We start from the raw sequence: 14,597 nt of genomic DNA on the forward strand, positions 1-14,597 counted from the left end.
TTTCTTGCTTCTTGAGGTAGGCCTGCATTGATATAAATGACTCTGTTATTACAACCTTTCCTTCATCCCAAGGGTTTTGGACCATTGTGTTTTCATTTTCACTTGTTTCCATATTTTTTTTTGTTTTGTTTTGTTTTTTGTTTTTACTTCTTCAATTTCCTCGTTGAACCCTTCATGTTTTACTAGGATGTTCCTTATCTCCATGTATTTGTAGTCTTTCCAAAATTTTTTCCCATGATTCACTTCAAGTTTGAGTATGTTGTGGTCAGAAAAGATGTATGGTATTAACTCACTCTTTTTGTGCTAGTTGAGGCATAATTTGTGACCCAATATGTTATCTATTCTGGAGAATATCCCATGTGCACTTGAAAAGAAAGTATATTCTGCTGTTTTAGGATGAAATTTTCTGAATATATCTGTTAGTTCATCTGATCCACAGTGTCATCTTTAGCCACTGTTTCCTTTTCTGCTTAGATGATCTGTCCATTGATGTAAGTTTGGTATTACAGTACCCTACTATTATTGTAATATTATCAATAAATTCCTTTATGTTTGTTATTAATTGTTTTATAAATATGGGGGCTTCATGTTGGGGTTATAAATATTTACCATTGTTAGATATTTTTTGGACTGATCCTTTTATTTTGATATAATGTCGATCTTCATTTCTTGTTATTGTCTTTGGTTTAAAATCTAGTTTGTGTAAAATAAGTGTTGCTACTCTGGCTTTCTTTTGATGTCGATATTTATGATAAGTGGTTCTCCATCCCCTCACTTTCAATCTGCAGGTGTGTTTAGGTGTAAAATGAGTCTTTTGTGGGCAGTATATAGATGTCTTTTATTTTTATCCATTATGACATCCTATGACTTTTGTAGTGTTTATTACATTTACGTCCAGAGTAATTATTGATAAATATGAATGTATGCCATCGTATTACTTCTTTTGCCCTTGTTTCTGTAGATTTTCTCTGTTCCTTTCTAGTCTTTGTTGGTTTTGATCTGTCTTTTCCACTTAAAGAGTCTCCTTTACTATCTATCTCTTGCCTGGATGGTTTAGTGGCCAGGTACACCTTTTGTCTTTGTCTGGGAAAATATCTCTCATTCTATTCTGAATGATAGCCTTGCTGGATAGAGTATTCTTTGTTGCAGATTTTTCCAATTTTCATATTATATATATCATGCCATTCCCTTCTGGTCCACCAAGTTTCTGTGGAGTGTGTTTCTAATCTTATCTGTCTCCTTTTGTAAGTTAGGGAATTCTTTTGTCTTGCTGATTTTAGGATTTTTCCTTTATCTCCATATTTTGCAACATTAACTACAATATATATTGGCATTTCCTGCTTTTGTTGATTTTGGTGGGAGTTCTCTGTGTCTCCCAGATTAAGATGTCTGTTTCCTTCACCAGAGTAGGAAAGTTTTCAACTATAATTTCCTCCAGATAAATTTTCTGTCCCCTTTCCCTCACTTCTTCTTCTGGGACTCCTATGATCTGAATATTATTAAGATTTATGGAGTTACTGAGTTCCCAAAATCTGCATTCATGATCCAAGATTTTTCTTTCATTCTTCCTTTTAGTCTCATTATTTTCCATAATTTTATCTTCTATATCACTTATTCATTCCTCTGTTTTTTCCATCCTTGTGGTCATTACATCCAGCCAGTTTTGAATCTTGGATATTATATTTCTCATTTGGCCTGACCAGTTTTTAGGGTTTTTATCTCTGCAGTAAGGAGTGCTGGTGTATTCTATGCTTTTCTCAAGCACACTTATGATTGTTGCTTTAAATTCTGGATCAAGCATATTACTTATACCTATCTGTTTCGATTAGATGCCTGGCTATGACATTTTGTTGTTCTTACTTTTGGGATGTATTCCTTCTTTTTCTCTTCTTCCACATGTTACAGAAGGCTGTTACATTTCCTGCTTCTGAGAGTAATGACTTTATATGAAGAAGAGGTCATATAATATCCAAGGCCTACCACTTTCAGAATTGTGTTTGTTATATGCTGCTTGCACTCTGTTGCTGTGTTTTGGCTGCTCTATCCTTCAGGTCAGTTCTCTGCAGAGTTTCTCCTTGCTTTCAGTGAGGAGTGTTTGGACCTTGGGCAGAGTGTGGTAAGTTTTAAGTAGATGTGCTTTGGTCTGCTTGTTAAAAGAGACTTGATGCTATTTCCACTCGAGATGAAGCTTTACAGAACTCTATGGTTAGTAGTCCTGGTGCATGCAGGGGTTTCTGCTGGTCTTTTGGGGGAGGGTGCCACTGCCCTTGTTCTCAGGTACACTTGCCCAAGAAGAGCAGTATCAGCAGAGTGCAGGGTGGTGGAACTTGGTGTAAGCAATTTAGGCATCCAGTGTTGGAACTGTGCTGTTTACTGACTTTAGTTTACGCTGAAGCGCAGGGGAAGTATATGACATCAACCAGCTCCTTTTTCCCTGAGAGGAGAATTTTTACTTGTTGCTGTCAGGGAAGCACTCCCAGCAGAGGGAATAAATTCATCCTAGGTGCTTTTCAGATTGCTGCTTACACACTATGTGTGTCTGGGTTTCCTACCTGCCTGCACTTTGTAGTCTATCCCGTCCAAGATGGCTGAGTTTTTACACTCCAAACTTTAGGGTACTGGTGTGGTAGAAACCTGCACTTGTGTTCTGCAGAGAGTCTCACTGTACTGGGATTGATGCAGGTTTGCTCCAGAAGGGCAGTTGCATCAGAACACAGAGGTATGGGATTTGGAGCAAAGCCCACTAAGTGGTCCAGGTTAGCCACCCTCAGCAGGCGTCTCTACACCTATGCTGAAGGACAAGGGAGAGAAGTGGCACCTGCTGGCTCTTTTGTTCTTGTAGAGGCAATGCCACCTCTCTCAGATGTTCTCTGATATGTGAAACCATCTCTCCCAGTGCATCTCAGGAGATCCTCAGATTGTGCTGTCTTTTCCCCAGGTTATCTGCCTGTCTTCTCTACAGGAGCAGTACAGTATCCTCAATGCTCTATACTAGCCATGCCAAGGACCTCTAAAACTCCGGTCTTTGAGTCCAGCTGGTTGAAAAAACTCAGGAAAATCAACCCTTCTCATTTTTCCACTCAGTGGCTTTGGGGGAAGTGTTTCCTTATGTGATTCCCTGTGCTCTCTCTCTCTCTCTCTCTCTCTCTCCTCTCTCCATGACATGGATCCCCTCCCCTTCACAGCACTTATAATCCATTTCTCCCTCACACATATCTTCGCACCTTCTACCTTCTATGGTGTGGCCTATTCTTTCCCTCTAGCTGTGCTGTTTGTCTTGTCAGTCCTCATGTCTATTTCTCATGTATTTAGAATAATATGATATTTAGCCAGCTGTGTTCAAGGGACATGATAAGACTAGGGTATTCCAAATACTCAGGCATCTTTGCTCTTCCTTATTCATATTTCTTAATTCTGAGTGTCCCACAACAAGAATGTCAAGTTCATGACAAGGACTAAATATGTTTTGTTTATTATATTTGTGCCCTAACCAATTTTTGGAACTCAGAGTGAGTTTGATACATATTTATTAAATAAGTAAAAGAAGAAAAGTTGAATGAGTCATAGGGGTTTTCAATATAATTGGAACCAAAAGTAGAAAAAACAGGGAAGAAGAAATTAAAAAGAGGTCATATTTTGGGGAAGAAATACAGAAAAGAGTGGTGCCTTTGAAGTCAAGAGTATTTGAATAAAAAGAGAATAGTAGAAAAGAAAATAAAAATCATAGTTACTTCATTCTTTGGAGTAGCAACTGATATTAGTAATTTATTTGTTAGATATGAGCTGTTCCCAGATACCATTTCTATAGAACTTTAAGACAAATTGTATGTTTATGGCAAGTGCTAAGATAATTTAATATTTAAACACTAGTTTTAAGAATCTTAGTCTTGTTGCTAGATTAAAATTGCTTATATTTATACCTTTGTGCCAACCAAATTTGACTATGCTAAATTATATACCAAGTATACATAATCATGTTAAAATTGCATAAATATACGGTTACATTAAAGGTGTAATATTGCAAATAATGATTTTCCATTGTTCAAGTTTCTCCTTTTCAATGTCATAAAATTAGTGCCTTCGCAATCATCTTTGGGATCTCTTTTGTGTATAAATTTAATAAATGTGGATGTCTTAGTAAGTTCTCTTTCAGAGTAGAGGTTTGCAAAGATGCTTCACTTACCTTCTTAAGTACTTTAAGATTCTTCAGAATACCTTTTATTCTGATCTCATCTACCTTCTCCCGTGGCCATACATAAAAAAATAAATGAAATAATGGGATTTCTCCTTCTTATGTAATCTTCTCTACCCACTTTTGATGATGCCATTTTCTTCTAATCATGACAAAAATGACTTGAACAGCTGCCCTATGAATGACTGCCTTAGAATTTCCTTCATTATAATACTCTATTTAGACTTATTATCCCTCAGCGTATCTCCAACATTAAATTTCATTTCTCTGTTATTACACTGAATAGATTTTGTGCTTTGTTTTCTAAAGCTCTTCCATAGGGAATGACAAGCTAATTTGAATGACACATCTTAAAACTTTCAGGACTTATGCCGATTTTTCTTATGTTGATTTTGCACTTGTGGAGACCTAAAGTGTTAATCCAATGGGATAACTGTAACAATGAGAAATGTTCAGGCTGGAACAGGGCAATGAGAGAAGAGTCTACAAATAAGAAAGAGGTAGGCAAAGGAAGTTGTGAAGGTAGCTCCTCACAGTCCTGCCTCATCATTTTCCTGATCACTCCATTCATGTTATCCAGCCACAGCTTTCTCAACCTTTGCTGCATAGATTATAGGAATTCCTGCTATCTCCAATGGGTAAATACAAGTATAAAGCTCATTTTGGGAAGATGAGAATTGTCTCAATTAGATGTTTAGCCTTCTGGGCTTTCCAAGAACTTTGTAATTGGTTCTCAAATATGTTTCACTCTCCTTAGGCAGTTCTTCCAAGTCTTCACCATTAGCTTCCTATTCTTACTGACTGTAAAATCAATACAGAGGATTTTCAAATCTATGATAACACAGAGAAGAACAAATAACTCCATGTTTATAGTCCAGAATAACCAATGTTTAGAACAAATAAAAGTAACTTGAACATTTATCCCAGACTAGAAACAAACCAGTTATGCTCTTTAATAAGGACTGGTAACATTTTAAATCAAAATTTAAAAGTATTTGAGTTTCCTTCTTTGCTACGATGAAAACCTGAACTTAAAGACTAGTTTGCAGCATCTATCCTTTTAACAGTACTGGCAGAATTTTATAAACAGCACAAAAATTATTTTATATTTATTGTTTTATCTTCATATTAAGATCCATATATTACCTTGGAAAATATTTTATTATTTGCTTAGATCTTGACATTCTTTCCTATCACCACTGTATAGCCATTTCACTAACAATTTAACCCTATATAGTAGGCAGAATAATGACACCTCAAGAATGTCCACATCCTAAACACTGAACTTCTGAATATGCTAACTTGCAGCATATCCCGTGATTAAATCAAGGACTTTGAAGTGGAGAGACTATTCTGGATTATCCCGCTGGGTGCAATGTAATCACAAAGATCTCTATAAGGAAAGAAGGATGAAGGAGAGCCAGAGAAAGACATGTAAAGAGAAAAGCAGAAATCAAATTGATGTGGCCATGAGCGTAGGAATGCTGTCAGGTTTACAAGTGGAAGAGGCAAGAAAATGAATTCACAGCAAGAGCCTCCAGAAGGAATGTATTTCTGCCAACATCTTGATTTTAGTCTCATAAGAATTATTTTGGACTTCTTATCTCCAGAATTATAAAATAATAAGTTTTTTGTGGCTTTAAGCCACCAGTTTTGTGGTATACATTAGAAAAGCAACAGGGAAATAATATACCGACAAAATGCGTAATTAAATTTAAGCTGTAGACATACTGAAATATGTAAATAAATAGGTAAGATACAAAAACTCAAATGGCAACCACAGCTTGAAAATAACAACTAGTGCTAAAATATCAGGGCCTAAGAAAACTCAGTGGATTTTTCAGTACCTACATCCACCAAAGCTCAAAATACATAAAATCTCACGAGAATAGACCACCAATGAGCTGTGCAGGACACAGAAGACAAGAATACTTCAGATAAACATTAGTTTACTAATTTATTCAATAAATATTTAATAGGCACCTCCTACATACTATACCCTGTTCTACATACTGGGACTATAGCTGTTAATAAAACCATCAAAATCTTTGCCCTCATGGGGATTATATTTTATAGGAGATGTAAAAAGACAATCAGCAAAACAAACAAAATGAATAATCTATTATACAGTGATCATTGTTGTGGGAAAAAAAATTAATACAAACCAGGGGGATAGAAATCTCTGGAAAGTGTAGTCACTATTTTATATAGAGTGATCAAAGAAGTTCTCAGTAAGGAGCTGACATTAAAGAAACCTAAAGGAGGTTAAAAAAAAGCAAGACATATGAATATCTGGGAAAAGAAGATTCCAGGCAAATAAAATAACAAGAACAAAGTTTCTAATACAGAAATGTTTGGTATGCTTAATGTGTGTAATGAATAGCAAGGAGGCCAGTGTGGCTACAGTGGAACAATCAAGAAAGATAGAAGTATATGAGATTAGGGAAGAGGCACAAGACCTATCAGATTATATAAGGTCTTCCAGAGCATTATGAATATACTGACATTTATTATAATTGAGATGGTAAGAAATTGGAAAATTTTGAACATAGGAGAAATGTGATCTGACTTGAGTTCTTAAAGATTTCTCTAGATGTCATGTAAATATATTAAGGACAATAGGAAATGTTAGGGTCACTTGCTAGAAAACTATTTTAATAATCTGGGAGAGAGATGATGGTGGCTTGGAGAAGAATGGTAGAAGTAAAGTAGTCAAAACATGCTGGATTCTGTATATTTCAAAGGTAGAGCCCATATAAACTATTGAAGTTAGGATATATGGTATCCTATGACAGAGACAGGAGCCAAGAGTGATCCAAAGTTTTTGCAGGAGCACCTGAGTTTTCAAATCCTTAAGAAAAGCAAATTTTGAGGAAATCAGGAGTTGAGTGTTGAGCATATTAAATCAGAAATGTCTTTATACATCTAGGTGAAAATTCCAGAGTTTAGAGAAGTATGATCTGGGGATATTAATTTAGAAGTCATCAGGATATAGACATTTTTAAAGCCACAAGGCAGTATGAGCCCAACAAGAGTGTGGGACTCCTTAGGAAAGATAGGTTGTTTAAAGACTTGAGGTCCAGGAAGAGAATTGAAGAAAGTAATTCAAGTATGAGTGAGTGGTCAACTACTTGCAGATAGGTCAAGTAAGATAAACATTTCAAACTTATCATTGGATATAGCAACACAGAGATAAGTATTGACCTTGCTATAACTATTTCAGTGGAGTGGTAAGTGAAACTCCTGATATTGGAGGGGGAATAAAATGTCTATCAATCTTTCCAAACATTTTTCAGATTTCTACAACCATAGTATCTCTAATTGCTTTCTGAATAAACTCAAAAGGATACAATGATAAAAGCATAGAATTCATTTTTAACACTGCCTATTTCACTAAGTAAACTAGATACAAATAAACACTTTCTTGATGAGCAACTGACTTTTTTTTTAATACCAAAGCTTTTTCAATGAAAGTGAAGATTTTTATTTCACTTTCTTTCTCCATATCATTCCAATATATGGATGAGTAGTTTAAACATGTGCCTTTTTTGTATGCATGTTATTATGGTCACTTGTAATATGATTTTTCAACTCGATTTTTGAAATTCAGATGTGTTAAAAATTTCACAAGTTTGTGTCGTTGTTAGAGATATATTTATAAAATAAAATGAAAGAAAAACAAAAATCCTTCTGAAAAGAGGGTTAATGGGAATATTCTGCCTTTTGAAAATTTAACTCTGATGACTATATGTCTTTATGTGACATACTATATTAATATTCACGTGTTTTAAATTGTTCATATCATCTTGTTTTCATGTGCAAATAAAATGGAAAATCAAGTAATAATCCAAATGCTTTAAAATTACAATATCCACCTTTTACTTCTATTGGTTAAAAATTTTAGGGAATGTAATCTTTTGCTTGGATTAGTGAAATTGTTTCATTGTACCTTCTTTGTATATGTGGCATAACATGAGAACTATTCTTTTTTTTTTATTTTTTTTAACGTTTATTTATTTTTTTTTTGAGACAGAGAGAGAGAGACAGAGCATGAACTGGGGAGGGGCAGAGAGAGAGGGAGACACAGAATCAGAAGCAGGCTCCAGGCTTCGAGCCATCAGCCCAGAGCCCGACGCGGGGCTCGAACTCACGGACCGCGAGATCGTGACCTGAGCTGAAGTCGGACGCTCAACCGACTGAGCCACCCAGGCGCCCCAATGAGAGCTATTCTTGATTAACTACATAAATATATGGCTTCGCATACATGAGGGGAAAAGCTGATGGAAAAAAAGTAGACTTATTACTTGAAAAAAAATCATCTGAATCTATGTGTTTAGGTAGTATTAATGATGGTAGTGAAAAATGTCCTTGCCTATTTGTTATAAAGTATTTCATTTAATCCTAAAATATTCTCTTAGATTTGAACCAAAAAAAAAAACCCTTTCCTTTAAAACTTTTATTGTTAATAATAGTGAATTTCTTTTTACATAAAATAAATGGTAAAATGCATTCTTTAAATTAGTAGATTAAAACTTTTAAACTTCAAAACTTTTCCCATTAGTTGGGAAATATCTGTCTATACAAAAGATAGTCTCCCTTATCTTTAGTAGATTAATATGAACCTTAATATATGTGGACTACTGAATAAGTTTTAGAATGTAAAAACCAAGGAATACAGGACATGGGAAGTAAAAGTCTGCACAATTATCTGATGAATTTTAAGCAAGGTAAATAATCAATTTAGAGATGGTGGATCTTTAAATATGCATTTCTTAATTGCATGAATTCACCATAGTATTTTGCCACTTTCACAATGTTTAAGGTGTGGAGACATACCAGTAGGCCACTGATTCAAGTAATACAGAATAATATCACAAGAATATTAATGCTAAATAAATTAATTGGTTCAAATTCTTGAGATATGTCTGTAGGTAAATTCGATTCTATGGCTATAGAATATCTGAAGGAAAACAAGAATGAATGCAAATAACAAACATAAATGGAATATCAACAGTTATTTTAGTTTACTGAATAATATTCACTGCTGTGTGTTTATGATAAGCTACAAAATTCAGACATTATTTTTCAATTTTAATTATTTTGACAGTCATTGAGGGCCTTTCAGATTATAGCAAGAATTTTAGTACCTGGAATTTTATTCTACCTGGATTTCTACTGTTTACAAAATAAATTTCAAATTATTTCTGGAAAAGACACCTTTGGTTTTTTCACTTGTAAATTTTTATTTTTAAAATCATGGAAAAACAAACTGAATTCCTCTCACAGCTCATTTATCTATGGCTTTTAATAATCTTTCTCTGAAACGAAGACATTCCTGGATAAAAGTGGTGGTAGCTGGTAAGAAATGTTGGAGTAAACAAAACCAAAACAAATATTCATTACTAGCAAATGTAGAAAATAGTACAAATTGTATAATATACAATTTATACTATACTTATAATATACTTATATAATACTATATTTATAATATACTTATATAATACTATATTACATATGTATATATATTTATGAACATAAATATATATAACTATATACATTCATAAATAAGATATATATATATATATACATAAATAAGAATTGTTTAAGTGATTATAACATAAAATTCTTACAACCACTTAAAAATATGTACAAAAATTGGTTCAACTAAATCATTTTGTTTTGTTTGAAAGTTGCACTGAAATTCAGGAATTCAACTAAGGAAATGACTGTTATGTTTCCGCATCTTCCAGTACTTCAAACATCAAAATATGTTCCCAAAATTCATATGAACAAGTCTCAGAGTGTAAAAATCTATTTTGCTAAATAATGGCAAATTTTAAAATGGCTCCATCATTCAGCTGACTTGTTCTGTTTAATTACCTACTGGGATATAGGCCACCTCTAGGGGGTGAAAGGGTTATAGATCATCTCCATTCTGGATTCAAGCCCCAAAGAAACTTTTGTAATGAAGTTAGAATGTGCCTCTCTATTTGCTGAGATTTTAACCTCTGCTAACAACTAGACTCATTACTTATAGAAGAACTGCCACATCAAAGTAATGTGAGCACAAGGTACCATGCCCCAAACTAAGTTTGAATTAAAGATCACTGGCCTTATAATTTATAGTTTAAAACAACCACTAGTTATAGCAAGGACTATGTTGCCACACACACACACACACACACACGCGCGCGTAAAAAAAAAAAAAAAAAAAGGTGCAGAAACCTGTCCTAAGGATCTGTGGTGTATGCCCTAGAGAACATTAAAGAACATGGCAGAAGCTGTTAACACAGGTAGGGTTATTATCTTCACACATGTAACTTTTCTCTTTTTTCACTCCTACTTAGAAGTGGCAGACAGCTTGAATTACAGAACTGCATATGGTTTTATGAGTAAGGATATGAAGGTTAGCTTTCAAATTTGGAAAACATTCTGCTTGTTGAATATGAATTGCATTTTTGAAACAATATTCCCTAATATATTGCACATTGAATAAATGTGTGCATTAGTGGTCATTATAGGAATAGAAGAAAGTTAAACTTGGAAAATTAAGAAAGCTTTACTTTTCAAGTAACTCAGCACATTGCCTAAAAATATATATAAGCCTGGGATTTGACTAAACCATTAAATTCCTGTGGCATTTTCAGTGAGGATTTTAAAGCTCTACTGAAATCCATTATGATGAATGGTAAGAATCAAGTCAAAAGTATCTTCGAATCTACTTTTGTCCAGACCCAATCTGAGAAACCAGTCCCTAGGTACATCCTAAGTTTTTGGAAACCAAGGTCGCATTCCATTGATGAACCATATATCAGTTGCTCTTGTTCAGTTTGTTTATTTCAGAAAGTTTATTACTTGGCAGTGTGTTATAGTGGAAAAGAGTATGTAAAAAACTGGGAGTTTGGATTCTGGTTTTATTTTTGCCACTAAATTCTGTGGTTTTAAGACAGTTACGTTGACTGTTAAATAAAAAAAAAATGCAGTATTTAATAAAGGAGGAAACCAACCTGAATAATTTGCCTTCATGGAATTATAGTTTGGAAAGTTCTTATTTTGAGGATTTTACGTTATCACAGAGGTGTGTGACAACTTAGGGAATACATGTACATTTTTGTATGTGTGTGTGCCCTTTTCAGGGGAGAATATCTTCAGTTAGCAGTAATTTCTATGTATCATTCACATGTTTCAAAAATTAGAAATTTAACTAACAGTACTTAATATTTTAATCCTAAGACCCACTAGGGTCACTTATTAATCATCCAAAATTATGGCATAGATTTCATGGCTTTCTTTCAAAATCAGAATATTTTTTAAGGTAAATTGAACTTTATACTAGTCTGTGGAAGTTTTTCAAGGAAGATGCAGATGAATAATATCCGCCTTTCTTCTCCTTGAGGGATTAAACGACATTTTTAAAGTTTTGCATATTTTAGATGCTTTTATACTACAACGAAGCTTAGAATTATTCTGTTGTGGTTAACCACATTTAATAGCAGCTGGGAACTATAATTTTTCACTACTGAAGCACAAGGAACTATAAATAAGTTATAATTTTGCATACTTGGTAGAATAAAATTTGGTTAAGGCTTTAGATCTGAAAATCAAGTAATAACATTTATTTTAGGTAGTTTAAGGACTTAACTATATGAATCCAAGAGGTTTCAGAAAAATAGGTGAAAGATGAATAATATACAGACTTATACATTTATCATACATCATTCTTAGACAATTCAATCTTTTTAAAAATAATTCTTCGTTTCAGCATGCAATTATCTCAAATCTACATTTCCAACTATGACTTAACTCTTTATTCAGCATTTGAGTCCTTACATTTTCTCATTCTCATATGCATGTGTCATTGATACCCATAACCTAATAAAAACTGAACTCATCATGAACCATCAATACTCAGCCATTTTCTGATAGCCATCGTGATCATTATCATTATCAAGCAGTCTAAATGTCACTTTGGTAGCTTTTATTCTTAGTGTAAACTTAAATTCAAGAAAGGCTCAAGTAAAATCATTACATTCTCCTCCAAGGCAACCAAGAAAATTTTCACCTTTTGTTCTTTTATCCCTGTTTGCCTATTTAAAACTGGGTTTTATGAGGTTTTTTTTTTTAATCTGCTTATATTATTTTTTTTAAATCACACTTGTCTATAGTCTCTTGTTTTTAGGATTTCCTGTGACACTAAAAATAAAAGTAGCTTCTCCTTTGCCCCAATTCCCTTTCAAGATTCTGAAGATTATTGTATCTATCATTTTCCTTAATAGGTAGGCTCTGATTTTTATTCTCAGTTTACTAAAACTTCTTTCTTAGCTGAGCAATTGTTTCCTGATTTCAGTTTTTCATTGTAGTTTTAAAAACTTTAATCTTTATTTATTTTTCAGAGATAGAGAGAGAGATAGACAGACAAAGTATGAGCAGGGGAGGAACAGAGAGAGAGGGAAACACAGAATCTGAAGCAGGCTCCAGGCTCCGAGCTGTCAGCACAAAGCCTGAGGTGAGACTGGAACTCACCAACCACAAGATCATGACCTGAGCCAAAGTCAGATGCTTAACTGACTGAGCCACCCAGGCACCCCATGTTTTTCATCACATTTTTAAAAATAGAGTTACAAATATATTTGGAAGTCACAGATTTTAAAATCAGACTGGGAAAAAAATCATGTATACCAATTAAGAAACTAAGGTCTTTATATATTTATTTTTCTGTGTCTACTTCTCTGGTGTATATTGAGGTCATCAATAATGTATGACCTGATTAATTATGGCTGCTTGTTTTCAAAGAGGAGCTAAGTTATATTATTTGCTTTGCCATATTCTATCATTGTCTGCCCCTAACGAATTCAGAAATTACAAAAAGAAATTTAAAGCAATGATTGCTTCAAACAAACAAACAAACAAACAAACAAACACAATGAATAGTTCTTTCTATCATTTTATTCTAAAAAATCACACAATAGGGTCTTTCCCATGGTTATTCAGGCCTTTAGCACTATGATCAGTACAGATCTACTTGCAGTAAGTCCTAGACTTCCAGGATTTGTCATCTAAAAGTGATATAATCTCAAAGTCAATATCCTACACTGATTTATGTTTTAGGACTCCAGAAAGAAGTCTAGTGCCTTTTCTGGTATTATTTAGGTAAAATGGCTCTTTAATTACAATCTAATGGGAATTAATGTGATTTGAGATATTCCATCTGGTCATGGAAGATTAAGAAAATGGAAAAAATTTTGGAAGAGGTAAAATTTTGTTCAAAACAATGAAAATTTAAAATTTTAACATACTGAAACAACTTTCTGGATACATAAAACATAAATTGTCAATTATTTGGATATTTTATGGAAAATTGTCTTGTAAAGGAAGTTCATGACTATAATTACATGGACAGTGCCTTAAATACTTTTGTAATAAACATGTAATGTCCATTTTAGTCCAGAAGCTTGGTTCCTACATATGCTTTGAAAGCATAAGCAGAACTATAGTTGTATTAGCTGCATTATTAACTGAGCTTCACATTTGGTTTTGTTCCTTAATTTTGTTTTGTGTACTTATAACATCATGCATGATCAACCATTGACTCTGTTTTTTTTTTTTTTTTTTACACCTACCCCTTATTTACGCACAGATTGTAGAAAGCTAATGGGAACTTGATGGTAATATTTGTCTTGAAATCTGATATACCTGATTGTACAGGGTCTCAAATGGAGCCTCATTGTCTGGAAGAATGCATACCTCTGGATTGTTTCACATTCACTTCCTTTCCCAAACATATATAAGCTGTACCTAGGCTCAACAGAACAAAGCAGCTTTGGGAATGATACCTTGCCTTTTTATTGTACTATTCTTCTGGTAATAAAGCTTTCTTTGCTTCAAAACCAGTCTCTGACTTTGGCTTACTGTGCATCAGGTGCATGGACAGGTTTGTATTTAGTAACACAGTGACTGCAATGTGTCGAAACATGTAATGATAGGACTTCTTCATTTTAAACATAGAAACACTCTATATTATTTTAAGAACAATCTCAGGGTTTTTCTAAGGAACTAATTTTTTCGGAATCCATCCACTGCTTTGATCAGTATTCTACACTTAACTAGCAGTAACTGTGTGCTGAAATTGTGCATGGATTAAACATGGTTACAAGGGTTTTTGTTTTGTTTTGTTTTGTTTTGTTTTGTTTCTCTTCTAGTGAATTTTGGGCAATGGGACACATAGCTTCACTAGTAATCTAAAGTCAATTAACTGTTTATTTTTATTTTTAAAATTTATTTATTTATTTTGAGAGAGAGGGAGAGAGAATGGGGGGAGGGGCAGAGAAAGAAGTAGAGACAGAGTCCTAAGTAGCCACACGGGGCTCAATATCATGAACTGTGGTATCAGGACCTGAGCTGAAAT

This window comes from Neofelis nebulosa, chromosome X (genome assembly GCF_028018385.1).
Source record: "Neofelis nebulosa isolate mNeoNeb1 chromosome X, mNeoNeb1.pri, whole genome shotgun sequence".
NCBI lineage: Eukaryota > Metazoa > Chordata > Mammalia > Carnivora > Felidae > Neofelis > Neofelis nebulosa.